We start from the raw sequence: 20,681 nt of genomic DNA on the forward strand, positions 1-20,681 counted from the left end.
CCCTGATGAAATTAATTCTATTGAAAAATACCCAACCGGGTAGTCGTAACAAATATGCAAGTAACTCATTAACTTGACACAATGAATGAGGCATTTTTCAAGTATTTCAGCCCACCAACCGTAACGAGTAATATTCAACAAAACAAGTCCTTCTATTTTATCTGCACAGTTTACCCAAAAGTGAAAAATGGTCTGGCCGAGCGGCGGCCGTTTGCGGGTTACTTTACGGCCCGGTGTACACATCCGATTTTTCAAAATTGGGCGGCGTTGCGGGGCCGCATCAATTCAATGCAATAGTTTGCTCCGCAACGACTCTGGTGTAACAACAATTATTAAGGCTCACAGTGTACATAACAGAGGGATTCCAAAATAAACAAGCTACAGGTCTTGTTTTACTAGACGTCGCCAGAGAATTCGACAGAGTATGGATGAATGAATGAAGGATTAGTATATAAGATGAGATGTGCTGGATATTCGATCAAAATATGCAAGTTGATCAGGAATTATCTCAAAAATAGAAGATTTTACGTGAAAGTGGGAGGAGAATGCTCCTCAACACGAGATATAGAGGCTGGAATACCCCAAGGATCAGTACTTGGGCCACTTCTGTACAACATATACATCCATGATATTCCGAAAGATCCAAGAACCATGCTAACGTTATATGCTGACGACACAGGCATAGCAACTCGACACCGCAACCCAGAAGTAATAGAACGAGTTCTACAAGAGACGATTGACGAAACAAATGACTGGTGCATAAAGTGGAAAATCAAGCTCAATGGACAAAAGAGCCAAGCAATATTACTACAGAAGGGAAGACTGCGACCCACAACGAAACTGGATGTTGACGGCGAAGAAATCGACTGGAAAAATGAAGCCAAATATTTAGGAATAACGCTTGACAAAGGACTTACCTGGAAAAGTCATATCAAACAAGCAATCGACAAAACGAAAGCAGCGATGAATAGACTCTATCCTCTGATAGGAAGAAGAAGCCACATGTCGAAAGAGACAAAATTGAAGATAATAAAAGCCGTTGCTAGGCCTCAACTGACTTATGGATCAGTTGCCTGGGGTTTCGCAGCAAAGAGCCATATCAAAAGAATTCAGGCCACTGAAAACAAGCTGCTACGATGTGAAATAGATGCACCTTGGTTTGTTAGGAATAGGCAGATTTATAAGGACCTGAAATGGGAAACCATAACGGAATTCATGAACAGAAAAGCAGAGAAATTATTCAAAACAGCGAAAAACCATCCGAATCAAGAACTCAGGAGACTAGTGGACTACGACCCAGAGGAAGACAAAAGGAGAATGCGAATTTACCGAAGGAGACCACGAGATCAATTAAAAAGAGATTAAAATAACAACAGAAACTTATTGAAAAATTCAATAAAGTGTTAATCCAATAGAGGATAAACACATAAATCCCAGCACGATAGTGTGCGAGAAGAAAACCGACCAAGAAGATGAACGGTTTATAGGCAAATGCCCGGAACCAAAATTCAAGAAGCAGTTGAGGGTTTTTAGTGGGTCTCGAGCTCAGGTAGTGAGAAACCCCACACTGTTTCCCCTCAGGAGAGGGTGGTTCGTCTGTCTTGCAGATTTTCCTCCTGCTACACAAAAAAAAAAAAATCGGAGTCGTTGCGGAGCCTGTGAAAATGACAGTTCTATGGCCGTTCCAGCGCCGCAACGGGATGGCGGTTGGTGACGGTGGTGTACATCCTCCCATCTGATCTATGTACCTCCGAGTGTACCTCAGACCGCAAGAGCGGCCCCGCAACCTGAAAAACCGGATGTGTACACCGGGCTTAACGGACACCTGCAACGGGCCAGCGTATATGTGTCGCTCCGGTCGTTGGTCGGCCCGATGTCTTTCACGGTCCGGCAACCTTCGATGTGCCGATGAATATCTGGTAATCGGCCGATTAGCTTTAGTAGCGTTGTGCCGTCGATGGCATAATGCCAAAATAAATTTTTTTATTCTTGTTATAATCATGTGGAAAATAACTTATTCAGAAAATGAACATATTTATTACACAACTTACATCAAAAAGTCTACATATAAAAATTCTTCTTAATAAAAATTTCATATTGAAATATCTTTTTAGGTTTGCTTCTTCCGATTGGCTCTTCCCCCTTCACGGTCCGGTGCATTTCTCAACCAATTTTTTATATTGAACTCTGCTTCCTTCCTCGAACATTCCTTTAGAAAAGGGTATTTCTTAATCATTTTGAAATAAATAGGAGTGTTCAATGTACTCAATGAAACATTGAATTTTAATTCAAAGAAAAAATGATGATAACATAATGAACCATTTCTGAGATGAATAGAATTTGTAACGTAATAATTTATGAGACGAACTGAATAGAACTGGCATTAATGTTATTCGAATTTTGTGAATGCAGCTCGCAGCTCCAGCACAGCGGGTATTTGGCGACCGGTAGATAGACTGGGGCCCTCTCCTGGGGGTCCGGAACCGGCGGCGTCACTTCCTCCTCCAGGTCCACCTCCTCCTGCAGCACCAGCACATTCGAATCTCCCATGTCGAACGGAATAATCTGGAAGCACACGGGGTAAAGGTCTACAAAAACAGAAAAGGCAGCCTTCAAATTAGTTTAATTCGGAGGAATAAAAAAGAAAAACAACAAAAATCAGATGTTGGCCGGGATCTTAATACACCGGTTCTGCCCTCCCACTAGCAGCTTTACCCGGTAATACCGGTCGGTAGGCCAATTTACCGGCCAGGTTTTTTATTTCCGGCGTCCAGTTCGCTCCTCCTATCGTGGACAACAAATGGCCGAATTCGGCCAACAATTCCTCCCTTGTCGGCGGTGGCGGCGGACGAGTTGGGGTAAAGAGCTTATCGGTCTCACCACCATAAGATCTTTTTGTTTGTATTTGCCAGAAGCGTCCTTTTCAAAACCAACATAGGGCTTCCCAAATAAGCACATATTTGCGTTTTTCTGTCTTTTATACTCGTTGCTGTTCCTCTTCCCCCTACATTTTTTCTTTTTTCTAACTGTTCCTTCAGTAGCTGATTGTTCATTATTTTCAGCTTGGAGGACGGTGGCTACTCTTATTGAATCATCCGTTTCAATGGATGTATTGCAGCCTTAAAATTAGTTTAATCTGGCGGAATTAACAACAAAACAAAAAGAATAATAAAAATCAAATGTTGGCCGGGATCCTGATCCACAGGTACTGCCCTCCCACTAGCAGTTTCACTCGGTAATATTTGTCTGTCGGCCAATTTACTGGGCGCAGGTTCCTGGCCAGGGTTTTCATGTACGGCGTCCAGTTCGCCTCTCCCGGGGGTATTTGAGACAGTAAATGGCCGAACTCGGCCATCAATTGCTCTCTGGTCGGCGGAGTAGTCGGGGGCAAAGGACTGATCGGCCCGACCACCACAAGGTCGGGGAATAGGGAAGTTTCCATTCCCTCTTCCTTTGTGGTGGCCTCATCTTCAATGGTTTCGTAGATTTTGGCATTCTCTCTATAAAACAGTTGAGGGGTTCATGGTAGGGTTTGAGATCCTTGACGTGGATCTGTCTGACTAACTTTCCGCGTTCATCCCGCAAATCATAAACTACGGGCGATAGCACTCGTCAAACAGTAAATGGTCCGGTGAATTTAGGGGCTAATTTTGCGGTAAAATCGTTAACGGAGCGCGAAAGAGGATGCACCCACCTCAATACCCTATCACCGATATGGCATCTCAAAGCGCGGTGTCATAGGTCATAGTGTTTCTTCTGCTTGTTGAAAGCCTGGGCCAAGTGCCGACGTACTAGAGTGAAGATCTCCTGTAGTCTACCCTACTGCGTTCTTGGATGGTGGTTGGACAGGGTCGGTGTCATCGGTTTCTCTGTAGTTCTTGGTGGCCTCGCGGTAGATCGTCTTTGGTGCTTCCAATTCTCGGCCGGTTCAAGAAGGCAGAAGAAAAGCCCATGGGCTCATGTCGGGAGCTATTGATGGCGAAAGTGAGTTCATGCAGGTAGCTATCTCAATTCTTATGGTTGTTCGCGAAAAATTGCGCCATCATGGTCTTCAAGGTTCGGTTTGTCCTCTCTACGGGATTGCACTGGGGTGTATAAACTGGTGTGACTCGATGTTGAATACCCTTCCATCTTCCATCACTCCACGAAAAAGCATACCGGCGTACTATGGTCCATTATCGGAGATGACTGTCTTAGGGCACCCGTAGCTAGTGATGATTTCTTCATAGAGAGTACTTTTCGTAATTTGTCCAAATGCTCCTCAAATGTTGAACCAAAGACAATGATATCCTCCAGATATGCAAACGCCCGGGGTTCCATATCTGGTCCGATGATGCTATCCAATAGTCGTTGGAATGTTGCGGCCGCTGAGTGTAATCCGAAGGGCATAACTTTGAATTGGAACAAACCCTTAGAAGGCAAGATGAAAACGGTAATTGGTCGACATTCTTCTGCTTACGGAATCTGCTTATATCCCTGCTTTAGATCGATACTTGAAATATATTTTTGCGGCTCGAGTTCGTTCGAGTATGGCCAAGAAGTATGGTAGTGGGTACGCATCTTTACGGCTGACCTCGTTTACTTGACGAAATTCGATGCAAAAGCAGAGATTTCCATCCTTCTTCTTCACAATAATGACCTGGCTGCTCCAAAGGCTGTTAAAAGGTTCGATGATTCCCTCAGCTAACATTCGATTTACCTCTTGTTCAATGAGCTGCATCATTTCGGGATTTTGAGGCCCGTAACGTTGTTTTATTGGTTCCTTCTTCAGGAGATGTATTTTGTGTTCCACTAGCGTTGTCGTTCCTTCGAAGTCGTTTTCTACTGTAAGAAGGCTGAACTAGTCGAGAATTGACCCTATAATCTTCCTATAGGAACGATTCAAACATATGACAACGTCTCGATTTGTTTTCTCTAGGACAGCTCCTTCTAGCCCAAAATTACGTGAACTACTGTATATCATGTGCAAATACCTGCAAAAGGGCCCCCAAACTGTTGGCGGTGTCAAGTTGCCTGTCAAATTCCCCCTGACTCGAAGGCAAAATTTCATCGATATAGAATTCATCATTAATAAAATCGGTAGGTTGATGGCCCTCGTTAGGGGACTTGGGTGACTCCACTGTTAGATTTTTCGGACTTACGGGATTATTACAATCAGGTTTCGACTGACAGTCTTGAACGGTTGGCATTTGCTGGTAGTGAGAGTAAAAGCAGCTCTCGGTATAGTACGAATAATTTTTCATTCTCACTCATCGATTAAATCCAAGGACTTAAAGTGATCCTGAAGTAAATCTAATAAATTGTCCACAGTTGTTTCCGTTTCAAGTTCGACACATAGAATATGCTGAACTTTTCTATTCCTTCAACAGACGAATCATCAGAACAGCTACCAACAACCAAGACTCGGTTACGTGTTCTAGTTATTCTTTTGCGGGATACAGTAGTCCACTTTTCATTTCGCCTTGCAGACGAAGTATTAGGTTGATCAGAATCTACAATTCTGGTGTCTTCCTCGATAGCTGCGATTGATCTTCTCGAACTAGTTCTCACAGGAGCGTCAGAAGTTCCTGCATCCGCAACTGTGTGATACCCGCGCATGCCCATACAACGTATTCGTACGTTTTTCGGAATCAGGAAACCCATCCCCAGCAAGATATCATGGCTCAGCCTCGGCATGTACATCAGGGGCATCTCGTACAATTTTCATGTTTGATGATGAGTGGAAGCTTAACGGCCAACGGTATTTTTGCTATACTTCCGTCAGCTAGGAGGGCGTTCGGTATCCGTTCCTGGGTTGTTGACAGTCTTTTGGTCTTACACAGGTTAAATATGATCTGGAGGCTCCAGTGTCCAAAAGAACTCGGAAAACATTCCCAAATATCTCGACGTTGATGTTAGGACACTAGTCTCCCTTGTGTTGGGCGGCGGCACACGAGGCAGGGAGAAAGGGGATCCGGTATGGCCCCGTAACAAACCTTTCTCTGCTTGGTTTGCCGACCTGGGACAGTCACAATCCCGACTCATAATTACTATTCGTCCGCATCTTGAACAAAATAATAGTGGCCGGTTTCTACAGTCCTCTTAAGTTGCCGGTTTGTCCGCATTCCCAACAAGTCAGAGACCTGGCCGGATGCTTTTGCTTGGCGGGATATGTCGCTCGTGATCCCTTTAGTGTTGTCTGTCTCTACAGTGGCTCTCTGGATGTCGAAGGGTCATTCTAGTGGCGAATTGCCCTTTTCTATAATCAAATCGATATAGGCCTTGTTGTGGTGAGATGGACAGCTTGAAAGATTCCCTGGACAAGTTGTCCAGGGCACCACTGAAGCTCCAACAACGTCTGTGGGCTCTAAGGATAGTTGTGATACCGAGCATCATGTATCACCTGGTCCATGGTCGTGTTAAGTTTGGACATCTAAAGAAAATGGACAGGTTAACAAGGAGGACAGCTGTGGATTATTCACTCTGAGGTGAACGACTGTGCAGTTTTTCATTGTTTGAAAGGCAGATGTCGACCTCAAAAACATTTACTTGCGCAATACGAGTTGAGTTTTTTTGAAAATTAAAGCCCTTTTGATGACTCCATCATTCTTATTGATTTCACTCTGACTGTAAATCATATTGTATACTCCTATTTGGAAAATCGACTCATCAGACAACCTAAAAGTCTCAGACAACACTATGCATTCGGGAAGTACTCCACACAACCACAAGATGGCGTCAAATGGTGAAGATGAGTTAAATCGTCTTCAGTCTGAAACGGCGAAAATTAGCAGTATAAAAGAGAAAACTTGCAGTCATTGCAGCAAAAAAGTTCTAGATTATGTAAAGTGTCTAAAGTATCCTGTTCGCCTGATCCATCTTTTTGTAGGAGCTGCGTTAGAAGCTGTTGCGGTTTCGACTAGATTATCTTGTGGCACAGGTATCCTGAAACGACAAGGTCTAAGACGTAACTTAAGCAACGCAGAGAGCCATTTTCTGCTCAAGCCAATGTTTAGGCTTAGTAATTGTGGGAAACAGAGTTATACCGCTCATGTTCGATCGCCAGAGCCTCGTTCGTAAGAACAGGGTGCACCGCAAGTAGGTGAAGTTGGCATTTGAGGGGAGAGGCTATAAAACGCATCTTTCCCCTTCATGCACACCCCTGATATTACTTACTCAAATGGGCGGCACAGCGGTAGCAGTCAGAAGGCGGGTGCGAACACTTTTGCTTCATTGTCCCAGTTTCCTGGGACAGGAAGTGAAATTATTGGTCCACTGCTTTGTTATAAATCTATAGATAGTGCAACAAACGATAATGAAAATGTTTAGTACAACATTATGTATCTCTAAGGCGAAACAAAGTTCGCCGGGTCAGCTAGTTTAATATACCGGGTGTCCCAGAGCTTTTAGGCCAGCAAATATCTCAGTTACCTGCGGAAAAAAAAAATTGAAAAAAATACTTGTCGTAGGAGACCATACGCTCTTTCATGCAGCATAGCAATATCCACCCCCTGACAAACAACCCCCGAGAAACCACCCCTAACTTTTGTTTTTCAAATGGCACCCCCATGTTTGTTGTGCTTCAACTTACAGTTTTTTCCATTTCTCATTCAATGATGTATCATGGTAGCTAGAATGGCATGCAGAATTATGGAAAATAAAAATACAAATGAAATACGAATTTATACGCTCAGCTGTAATATCACGACTGATACCAATTTGTCATCCAGATACCGTAGGAATAAAACAAAGCACAAAAAGTTCTAACATTTTATTGACTCTTTTTTTTCAACATCCACTTTTTCTTGTCTCTACAATGTGGACTAATTCGATCAGTCCAATTAACAGTACCCACTAACGAATTCAATTTTATCGAATGACTATCTTTACAACTACATATTATGATATATCATTGATTGAGAATTAAAAAGAGCTGTCAGTTGAAGCCAAACAAACATGGGGGTGCCATTTGATAAACAAAAGTTAGGGGTTGTTTCTCAGGGGGTGGATTTTGCTATGCTGCATGAAAGAGCGTATGGTATCCTACGACAAGTATTTTTTTCAATTTTTTTTTTCCGCAGGTAACTGAGATATCTGCTGGCCTAAAAGCTCTGAGACACCCGGTATAGTTCATATCGCTTTCTCAAGTTGGTAGGACTATTATAGATACATTTTTTATGGTTCTGATTCAGTGCATATCGCTAACAATGCAGTTTTTTGATTTATCCCAACCTACCCTTTGAATGGGGCTTGCCAGGAGGTTTCTTAAAAAAGAAAGATATACCGTCATATACATATATATTCGAATTCAGGATCAGGAAATTTGATTTCTAGTCTACATATTCTTGATAGGAAGAGGAGAAATATAAGGCAGATGATCCATATAAAAATAATCTTACTCTGTTAGTCACAGAGAAGATGTGCAAAACCTGAGCACGATTTATAATAATATACTTAGAAGATGAGTACTGGTCTCGTTAAAAGTGTTAGGTCCAATTAATATCATTATGTTATATCCTTATGTCGATGTCCTTGTCATAATGAAGGTGACAAGTAAAAGTTTGATTTCTGAATGTTTATTAAATATATGCGTACAATATTTTTTTGTCGTAACTAGAAAATGTATTCTCACATTAGGTTATATTGTATGCCTTTTATTTATATATATTCATTTTCAGCCATGAAAAAATACCTGTCGCGAAACGTCGGCGTTGTTGCAAAGTAAACAATAGAAATAAAATAGTATCCTGCATTCCTTATATTCTCCTTAGTCTTATAAACACTTTCTTGGTTAATTACTTTCTGTAATTGATGAAATTTTTATTGGAATTTACTCCCAAATTTTCACTACATCAATAATTTTAGTTGGAATTCGATATTTTCACCAAGAACAAATTTAAAATAATCCTGCCAAATGGTAGGGAACGATGTTGATATATAATTTCAGAATATTAGTGCTCTAGCTACCCATGAATGATATTCGAAAAGTTTGAAGAGAATCAACTATATTTAAGTTTTGATATAAAACATCTGAGTGAACATTTGTCTCCGAATTCTCTCCGTATCTTAATATTGATTGTGGTGATTGAAAACGTTAAACACTCTCGAAATATATCACAGACCAACACACATTTTGGTGCCTGCGATTTTTTAACTGTTCCTGAGTAATTTTTGGATGCAGAATGTAAAAAAGTTCTCAGATTTTGTCTATTAGATCTAGTTTTTGAGATTTTATTAAAAATTTGTGTATATAATTTACGTTATAACTGTTATAATATATAATATTACTATTGACAGTTAAAAAAAACAAAGACACATGGATTTAAGTATTAATTGCAAAAACTTAATTCACATAATTACATTAGTCACTAATCACATAAAAATTTTCTTTTATACGATTTTCTAGAATGGAGTTTACTAGGGCGGTCTCGCTGAAGGCTCCAGCAGTAGTCCGCCATCATGTGGCTATCCCATCGTCCTTGATAACGATCTTCCATAGTTTTAATGTCCTGATGGAATCTTTCCCCCTGTTCTTCACTACAATCACCTAAGTTTTCTGGAAAACGATCTAGGTGGCTGTGGAGGTAGTGAACTTTGATACTCATGTTACAGCCGAGAATATTGAAATTTGAAAGCATAGTTTCCACTAATTCTACGTAACTCTCTGCTTTATGATTGCCAAGAAAATTTTGTACTACTTGAACAAATGAACTCCAAGCGTTAGATTCAGTCTCGTTCATTGATGTGGTGAATTGTGGATCTTTAACAAGTTGCCTTATTTGAGGACCATCAAATAGACCAGCTTTTAGTTTTTCCGTGCTAATGCCAGGAAATTTACGTGACAAATACCCAAAACAATTTCCATCTCGATTTAAAGCCTTCACAAATTGCTTCATTAGGCCTAGCTTGATATGCAAGGGCGGAAGTAAGATTTTTTTCTCTTGAAACCAAAGGTTCGTTGATCACGTTTTGTATTCCTTGAATCATGACATCTCTTGAAGGCCAATTTTGTTAACCCAGTGCTCATTTTTAGCTCTGCTGTCCCAAAGGCACAAAAAAAAGGATATTTTGTATAACCACTCTGCTGTTCAAGGAGGAAGTTAATCATTTTTAAATCAACACAAATTGACCACTGATGTTCTTCGTATTTAATTTTTCTCAAAACTAATGCTATTGTTTCATATTCTTCCTTCATGGTAGTAGAATGACCAATAGGAATTGAGCCATATTTGTTACCGTAATGTAAAAGAACACATTTTAATCTACGTTTTGAACTGTCAATAAAAAGGCGCCAATCATCTGGAGTGTATTCAGGCAAACCCATTTTTTCTAAGAGCCCTTTTATATTGTTACAGAATACCAAGTTATTCTCCTGAGTGAAAAAAGGCAGCAGATCCTTATCTCTTTTACGATAAAATGTAATATTAGTACCTCGACAAAGTAGATTTTTTTCTTTTAATCTGGATGCAAGTAATTCAGCGGATTCCTTTGAGAGATTCAGGTCTCTTATAAGATCGTTTAGTTCTTCTTGATTGAAACACTGCGGAGTTGCTAAATCTGCTTCAAAATCGCTGTCGTTTTCTGATTGAATTCTTTCAACTTCGTCAGACGTTGATGTTTCTGTATCATCTTCTGTCAGTTCGGGTAGACTGCTGAATGATGGAACGGGTATTTCTTCCGAATGCACTACAGGCCTTCTTGCAGAATCTAGATCAGGATATGTCCATTTGTGTCTATTGTTTCTATTTATGCCTTTAATATTAACGAGACAAAAAAAGCAGTCGTCATGATGGTTTCGCGGTTCTCTCCAAACCATTGGTACACCAAACTTTAGGCACTTCCTCTTCCCAGTTGTCCACTGTCGCAAATATTCAACACATGTTTTACATATGGAATGTGGGGCCCAAGATTTATCTTGATCTCCTAAATGCACGCCAAAATAGGCAAGATAAGCTCTTTTCACAAAGTCAGAAATCGTTTTTCTGCTCTTTTTCAAAGTGTATTCACCACACACATAACAAAAAACATCGGGATGATTTACACAGGTACGTCTGCTTGTGGATGCCATTGTTTCAGTTTAGTGTCTTGATACTACAAAACGACCAAAATTTACACAAAATGATAGCACAACTTTTTTTGGGAAAACTCAGTAATATACTAAATCAAGTACAGCCAAGCAGGTATAGAAGGATCGGGTCATAGGCAATTACAGGTATAAAAGTAATTAAGAGCATTGTATTGAGTAGTTCCTAGTATAGGAACATTGGGTCAGGGACAATTCCAGGTGTCCATTTGGCTAATTAGATTCTGGGAAATTTCTATTTTGACGATTAAGTACATATTTATCTCTTTATTTGTTGTCCTTTATCAGAAAAAAATATACCATTTAACCTGTAACGTGTATCTCAGAAACTAGAGCTGATAGAAAAAATCTGGTGGCATTTTTGGAATCAGCACATTAAAAACATCTAAAATCAGATGTTAGATTTCCGGCACCAATTTTTTTTTTCATTTTGTTGGCCTGTAATTATTTCCTTTTTCAATCGATATCATTATCTCAATATTGTACTGCGTAACACATAATTGAAAACTAAGTCACTTATCTCCAGAAGATGAAGCATCACTAAATTCCAGTAATGAAAATCATAAATATGTTTTATAAGAACTATATAACAACAACAATAACAACATATATTTATTTCAACAATTATCACAGATACATAAATGAAATACAGTGATGAAATTGAAACAAGTCAAAACAGATATATTAGTCCTTAATTGACCGACAATAATTATAAAATTCCTCTACATTATAGGGTTCCATATTGAGTATGAACTTGCGTAACTTTATCTTAAATAAACGCATATTGTTGGTTTGTTGAGGTGATCTCAGAAGAGCATTAAAAAATCGCATACAACTATATTGGCAGCTTTGCTGCGTGAGAGTAAGCGAACATTTGGGGAGGAGGTAAGGCACCATCCTTCTAGTATCGTTCGAATTAGAAAATTGTGAAAAGAGATCTGGATGCGTGCGAATAAAACACAAAGACCTGAATACAAATAACCCTGGCAGCGTCAGAATGTTGTTCCTTCTGAAAAATCCTCTACATGATTCTCTGTAGGGTAGTCGTAAAATGGATATATTTGAACCATATATCTCAGTCTTCCATTTATATATTTTTTTTTGGTCAGGTTTGCATTGCATTGAAAGAAATAATTTAAGAGCACTCACAATATTTATTTCATTTAGAAAACTTGAATATTCAAATACATGGAAAATGAAGGAAACTGAAACAAACTATCAAAAATAGAAGAAAACAATTAACTGAAAAATATAAAATTTTCTGTATATAAATGAAACAACCGATATAAAAATATATTTTCAATTAATGAATTAAACTATCACAGTGAGAATGAAAATTCCTTATCTTTGATATGAGACATAAATGGACTCTGTATCTGTATCTGTTCTCTCCTCCAGTCTTCGTAGGACTCCCAATCAGAATCACTTGATTCTTCCTGTTTTTCAACATCGACTTCCTTCAAAGTCTTTTAACGATTTGAACATCTTATATATAAGTCTAATTCATTCTTCTGCGAGAAGATTTTTAGCTTACTTTTAGCTAGCTTCAGAAGTTCTTTTTCGAATCCGTATCTAATTTTACACTATCTTCTTTTTGGAACTGAAAGAGAAAAAACTTTTAGAAATGATGACACCTTCTAATTTCTAGCAAAATATGATTTCAAACTTTGAGGTCTTGAAATGATGATTGTTAAGGTTATTTTACAAAATAATATAACACAATGATAATAATAAAATATTGCACATACGCACGAAAGAACATAATCTACACAAACTATTAAATTTCAGAAAGAATCACGAAAACTTCATTGAATTTAAAAGAACTTTTCAAATTAGTACATTACACGGAAGAACATTCAAAACTTACATTTCATTTTCCTCTGTGTTTTTCTCTTTATCGGAGAGGTTTTCATTCATTTGCTTCATATACTCAGTCGTTCAACAATGACATATTTATGTCTTTGTGAATCAGTTCATTGGTATGATACCAAGGTGTGCAAATGTTCTGGATTCTTTGCAATTTGCGGATGTTTGAGTCGGATGTTTCCTTCCAGCTCGCTGCTGCGTATGTTATTGTCGGTCCTATAACTATCTTGTATATTCTCAATTTATTTCTTTCATCTAAATTGCTGTTCTTGTTCAGTACTGGGTAGATATAGCTTTTGATTCTTCTAGCTTTGATGTTTATTCCTCTGATAGGTGCATTGAAATTGAGTTTTTCGTCCAATGTTACTCCCAAGTACTTGGTGCTCTTCTTCCATGGAATTGGGATGCTATTCATGTGTATATTACGAGTAGGTTTGGATCCAGCTTTTATATGAAGATATCTCAGATATCAAAAGGATCAAGCTCTGTTGGAGCCCTTTCCAGGTTTTCGGGCTCGTGGTGGTGGTCGGGTCCGGGTCGCTCCTCGGCTCCCTGCTATTGGTTGGATTCCTGCTCTACCCGAACTTCCTGTCGGAGCAGACGGTGTTCTTCTGCATTTCCCATGTACCTGCGTACAGTTCTCGCCGTTTCGAGCAGTACCGCCTTCTGCATGACTCTATAGATATTTTCGTCCAACTGAACGCGAACTTCTGACATCCCCCGGTGATGTGCTGGACAGTTTCATGTGTCGCACAGCCATAACGACAGCTATCGTCCGCCATTGAGGCATCCTTGGCGATATATTTCATGTAGTTCCTTGTTGAAATCACCTGATCCTGGATGGCGAGCATGATGCCCTCTGTCTCAGGAAACAACCCTCCGGAAGTCAACGAGTAGTTCGACGCAGATATGTCGACGTTCTCATGGTTGACCTCGTTTTGGTGTCTTCCATGCAAAGGTTTGCCAATCAGTTTCTGCATTTTACTTTCTGCAGAGTGTTCGACGGTTTCCAAGTGGTCCTGCTGTAGCTTTAACGAACTAGAACTATCAGCAACACAAACAACTCGGTGGAGTTTTGACGAAGTAGCCTTGCTCAGGAAATATTTTCGAAGTCCTTCAATTTCAACAATTCCTCTACCCCCAAAATGTCTAGGCAGCTCTGTCAGTTCTATTGAGCTTTTGGCGTGATGTTTATTGTGTTTAGTCAGCATCGTCCTTATTTTTCTCTGTAAGGCTGCTAAGTCGGTGGTGGCCGAAGAGATGATACCGAATCAGTAGCTCAGCGCCGAGCAAGCGTAGGTGTTAATCGCTTTTATCAGATTATTATTATTATTATTATTATTATTTATTTGATGAGAGTTAAGAAACAATTCTATAAACTCAAAGAATACAAAAAAAAAGTAATGCAAAGAATACAAAAAAAGAAGTAATGCATATCCCGAGAGAAAAAGAAAAAAAAAAACAAAACTTGAATGAGTTACAACTTGAAGATAGAAAAATTATAAATATTGAAAAATATTGAATGAAACAGATGAAACAATGCAACGTCCTCAAGATTGGCGACCCTGCATCCATCCATCGTATCTGTTCTTGAAATTGTTCACAGAGGTGGCATCCACGACGGCAGATGGTAATTGATTCCAAAAATGAAACACTCTGTTGGGAAGGAAGTGTTCCCTCTGAGATGTTTTGAAATTTTCCCTCTGCAACTTATATCTGTGGCCACGCAAACGTACATCGTTGTTAAGAGAGAAAATTCCACCGAGATCTACATTAAAAAGGCCGTTGAGGGCTCTATATGTGATGATGAGGTCCCCTCTAGTCCGTCTTTCAGAGAACAGGGGAATATTCATAATAGAAAGCCGTTCGGGATAGCTAGGCCGCTGCACACCATACGGGATTCTAGTCGCACGACGCTGGACACTCTCGAGTAGTTCCGCATCACGAACCAGAGACGGGGCCCAAATTGGACCGGCATATTCCAGGATTGGACGGACATAAGTAGTGTAAAGAATTCTGCAGGTGGCCGGGTCGCAACGGGAAAATGATCTACCCAGCAGATAAAGGACTCTTTTCGCCCTGTTAACTGTCTGCAAGATGTGATCAGACCAGGAGAGGTCATGCGAAATCACCACTCCAAGGTCACGATGAGAGCTCACGGGAGTAATGGCGTGGCCACTAAGAATATATTGAACGCCAGGATTATTCTTTCCCATGTAGACCACACAACATTTAAGTAGATTTAAGGGTAAAGACCATTTCACAGACCAGTTGTAGAGGGTGTCAAGATCCTGCTGAATGACACCAGGATTACCGAGGGGATTACCAAAGATCTTAGCATCGTCGGCAAAAAGTGAACAATGGGATCGAATGGTTCTTGGCAAATCCGACGTATAGAGGAGAAAAAGAATTGGACCCAGCACTGATCCCTGGGGGACCCCACTAAGAACTGGTCTAGAGGTCGATAGAGAATCTCCCACGCGAACGCGAAAACTACGATCAGAGAGGAATGACCTGATCCACTGAAGGAGGGCACCCTGAATGCCCAAACCCTCAAGTTTAGAAAGTAAGCGATTGTGTGGAACGCGATCGAATGCACGAGAAAAATCGAGGTAGACTACATCTACAGGAAGACTGTTGTCCAGCATCCTCGACCATTCATCCACACACATCAAGAGATTGGTCAACACAGAACGGCCAGGTAAGAAACCATGCTGTTCCTCCGGAATCAAGTTGTTGTCGAGCGCGAACTGAACGACTCTCTCCAGTATTATCCTTTCACATACCTTTGCAGCTATGGGAACCAAGCTGATGGGACGGTAGTTTCCAGCATCCAATTTATCACCTGATTTGAATATAGGGGTTATAAGCGCCCTCTTCCAACAGGCAGGTAGTGAGTGGGAGGAAAAAGATTTGTTGAATAAAATGGATAAGGGTTCAGCCAGGGACGATGCGCAGCACTTGAGAACCTTCGCAGAAATTCCATCCGCCCCAGGAGAAGAAGAGATGTTCAACTGTTGGAGATGCTTCAATACGATGTCAGGAGTAAATTCAACATCATTTAATACGGCACCCGGGTCCCCAGTCGACAGCTTCGGCAAGCTAGGAGGCTTCAAAGAAAAGACCGACTCGAAGACGTCCGCCAACTCCTCTGCGGACTGCATTGGTGAAGAGGTGACATTTCCATGTTTGTCTCTGACTAGTGGAATGGTAACTTTTGTTTTCAAGGATGACCTCAGGTATCTGAACATTCTCTAACGATCCCTCGAAGAGACCAATTTAGATTCAAATGTAGACTTAGCTCTTTTAATTACGTCTGAGAGATGTTTGGAATAGTCTCTGTGCTCTTGGTAAATATGACCAGACTTACGACGCATGTATCTCTGCCATATCGCTTTCTTATGTCTGATCATCTTGAGGATGGTGTTATTGATCCAGGGTTTGGTAGGAACACAAACAACTGTCCTGGACTCGGAGCAACTATCAATCAAGGCCTTAGTTGTGTCCAGAAAGATGTTCCACATTTCATCAACGTTGGCACAAGGCGAGAGAATCCTCCCCCAATCCACATCAAGAGCCTCAGCAAGGAGGTCAAAGTTTATTGACTTGATCGTTTTTTGATGTCTAGTACTTGATGAACCCAGTGACAGGTGAATCTTCGATGAGAGGGTGACATGATCTGACCTGCCGAACGGAGGCAAGTAGTGAAGCTGGGATACCAGGTCTTTACTGTTGACGAGAACGAGATCGAGGAGCGATGGATTTTGATTTGTCCGAAATCTGGTGGGCTCGGTGACTAACTGAGTGAAATTGGCGTCGCGCATCAAATCAACGTAGGGCTTTGAGGACGAGTTACACTGTCTTCCACCTGATAATGGCCACTGTACGTCGGGTAAGTTGAAATCACCACAAAAAAAGACATTCGCCTCCGATGAGGAGAGTTCAGCAAGAGAATTGCAGAAGTCAGTATCATAATGACATTCACGGGGTCTGTAAATGCAACCAATTGTCAGCACAGCGGAGTTTTTATCGGAAATTTTAATGAAAACATTGTCTATACCAGGGTAACAAAAAGAGAACGAATTCAGAGTGAAATCTCTGCTTATATCATCGCTGCAGTAGATACAAACTCCTGCATAACCAATCGTTGTTACGCTGTCACTACGAAAGATGGAGTAACCAGGAATTGACACGGATGCATCAGCGACACCAGGGTGAAGCCACGATTCCGAGATCAGTATAAACTTGGGGTGGTAGTTTTTAACAAAAGATTGGAGCTCAAGAAGTTTGGAGTGCAGAGATTGGATATTTGTGTAGACAATAGTCCATTCTGTGAGAGTAGAATTCAGTTTTTTGAGGTTTTATTGGCAGAAGATACTATGTTGGGGACCCCCCTCACAAACTTTATGTCGATGTTGGTCTCACCCATTTCTCTTCTATGTTTGAGCTGACCTCTTAACATATTGAGTTCAGACTGCTGTTTGGGAGTTTTGTCGTCGGATATAGAGACTTTGTTGTAGGATGGATTGCTGAGCACTACCTTCCAGTTACGTAGGATTTTTTGTACGATTAGCGGATTTGAAAAGGAAACCTTGATTGGTCGAGGCCTGGAACCACCAGCCCTGCCAAGACGTCTACAATCCAAGTGGCACTCATTTGCAGTTGGTAGAATGAGATTTATAATCTCAGAAACAGCAGCGCCGTCATCGACTGACGCCACCTCAGGTATGCCCCTCACCAAAATATTGTGAGATCTCCGAAGCCGGTCAAGTAATTCCGAATGGTCACTAGTGACGACAGAAGTAACAGAAGACGCGGCATTCTGGTTGAGCTGACCAACTCTGTCAACAACAGAAGAAATATTATCTCCTAGGCGTTTGGAGTTTTCGATAATGGAAAGTATCTGTGACTTGCACACCGCAATATCACTCTCATGTTTATCAATTGAGGCTGTTAAGACCAGTTCTCATTATCCTTCTCAATCTTCGGGTAAACTCCTCCGTTAATTCTTTCTTCATCTGGTTCTGATTGATTTTTCTTGCCTGTTTTATGCCTAGATATTTGTATGTGTCTTCTTCCTTTAATGCTACAATTTCTGTACCTTCCTTGAGTTTGAACCTTGAACCTTGAGTCGACATTTTTCTAGTCCAAACTCCATTTTGATTACTTCCGAGAATCCTTCCACAATTTTCAGCATCTGTTGCATTTGTTTTTTGGTACATGCGAAGAGTTTCAAATCGTCCATATAAAGGAGATGATTCAGTTTCATCAAAGTTCTACTGCCGCTCGTGATGGAAAATCCGTTGTTCGTAGAATTCAATCTATGACAAAAAGGATTCAGGGCCATGCAGAACCACAGCGAATCTCCTTGGAAAATTTCGCGTCTTATTGGAATAGGTCCTGTTGTAATTGAATCATCTGCTGCTTTCATTTGAAGACTAGTAAGCCAGGTTGACATGGCGTTTTTCAGGAACTATTGGGATCCACCTTGTAAATCTTCACGATCGTCAAGAGCCATTCGTGAGGTATAGACTCGAATGCTTTTTTGTAGTCTATGTACGCAGCGTAGAGATTCCTTCGCTTGGAGAACGCTTGATTGCAGATAACTGAATCTATTATTAGTTGTTCTGTGCAACGGCGGCTGTCTTTGTACATCCTTTCTGTTGCATGGCGATGATATTATTCCTTTCGCACTGGTTGTGAATTCGGTTTGAAATGCACGATGTGATTAATTTGTACATCGTTGGAAGACATGTGATTGGTCGGTATTTGGATGGGTCTTCTGTATTCCTTTGGTCTTTAGGTAACAGGTATGTTGTGCCATGTGTAAGGAATACTGGCATTCTTTCAAGATTTTCATGACATCATTTATTGCGGAGCAATTTGTCATGCATGATGTAAAGTTTCTTGATCCAGAAGTTCTGTAATCCATCAGGCCCTGGTGTTTTCCAGTTGTGTAGTCCTCTGATAGCTGATTCTACTTCTTCAATTGTGATCATGTCATGCTGCATCGGCTCATATTTTATAGCATAAGATTTTTCATCTTCAATGACTTCAATCCATCCGTTATCTCCATTGAACTGAGGTTTCGTTGATAATTGTTCGGTCCAGAATTGTTCAATGGCTTCCATTTCCTCCATCAGACGATGTGAGTGACCGGTAGAAAGTTTCTTCCGACTTTTCGAATGAATTATTGTCTCTTTTCCGGCTATAATTGCTTTTATATCTCCTCAGGCGTTCTGCATACAGGCTTAACTTTAGCTTCAGAGTGTCGAGGCAGTGGTGAGCTATAGCATTCTCCGTCTCTCGTTCTGTGTGTGTCCTGTTTCTATCCGTGATCTCTTTGGCAGCTTTCACAACCTTTCTTCCTCGATTCCCGTTCAAGTACTCCGTCAGTCGTCCAATGTCTCTTCTTAGCCTTTCTGTTTTGTGTTGAAGACATTTCTGCCATGGTGGCGCGTGCAATTTGTGTAATTTTGGACCATCATTGTTCGTTCGGCGAATTTTCGGTTCTCGATGTTGTTAGCGTTACACAGTAAAAAACTAGATGCAGATATTCCAATGAACTTCCGTTCTGAAGGTACTCAGGTAAAACGTCCTTATTCAAGATGTCAATTATAAGTGACAGTTTCTTGGATGTATTGAGTCGGGGAGGTGCTATTCGATGAAGAGGATCTGTTCCTTTCAGTTCGGCAAAGTATCTCCTCATGTCAGAGTCTACTTGTCGGTGGAGTTCTTCCCTATCGTCTTGGTGTTCTGGCTCACAAGATGGACTTTCAGCGTCAATTTCTTCTGGGTGTTGTTGCCCAGGCATGTGAATTTCATCAGAGGTGTTGGTGTTGCTTTCTATTGCTGGCGGACGCTGAATTTCTTGTTTAATTGCGTCGATTCGGGCCATTGGTATTAGCTCATTTCTCAGAATTACGCGGTACTGGTCTGCCACTCGTTGTTCAGTGACATTGAGATTTGGGTAGGCGTTGCAGAATTCCTCATGGAGCCTTTTCCTATAGTTGTTCGTGTTCTGCCCTAGTCCCGTGATGGAGTTATATATGCGCAAAATAGTTTCATTCAAGGACGTTGTCCACTTCATGAGCTTTCTAACTAAGCCCGCTTGGGTGAGCACTGGCTGAATATCCTGCGCAGCACCTTCAGCGGTTCGAGTCGGCAATTGAATTGGACTCGTTGGTTGCTGTTGTTGCTTTGGAACTCTAGCTTCTTTCGCAGCAGGAGCCCGCTTCCTCAACATCCTACCACCGACGTCCCGCATGCTGTCATGTCCAGCGCCGGCTCCAGACATGCCCTGACGATCCCCAGGCAGCGACTTTTTTCTGAGGCTTCTCGTTATCACCATTTTCATGGGGTTGCGCTCCCCTTTCTCGGTTTGAGTAAGGTGTAGAGAAATGGAAGTGAAAGAGCACCCCTATAAAGGATGTGAAAGAGAGAGGAAAAAGGAATGGGACTGCGGACAGCAGGCGTGGATGGCTGCACCGTCTACGTCGTTAGGATGGCTACCCGACAGGCCATCTACGAGATAGCTGCCACTCAGGCCAGACATAATTATTATTATTATTATTTTTATTATCATTATGTAAACACAGAATAGACCATCGAAGAATAATTCAAAATTTGTTGGATTCATTCAAGTTTTAATATTTTCAATATTATCTCTGAATTTTTTCCTGATTCATTTTTTTATTCAGCCCTGAATAAGTGCTTCGATTCACATTTTTCATGATAAAGAGACCGTACATTG

The sequence above is a fragment of the Coccinella septempunctata genome, chromosome X (assembly GCF_907165205.1).
Source record: "Coccinella septempunctata chromosome X, icCocSept1.1, whole genome shotgun sequence".
In the NCBI taxonomy this organism is placed as follows: domain Eukaryota; kingdom Metazoa; phylum Arthropoda; class Insecta; order Coleoptera; family Coccinellidae; genus Coccinella; species Coccinella septempunctata.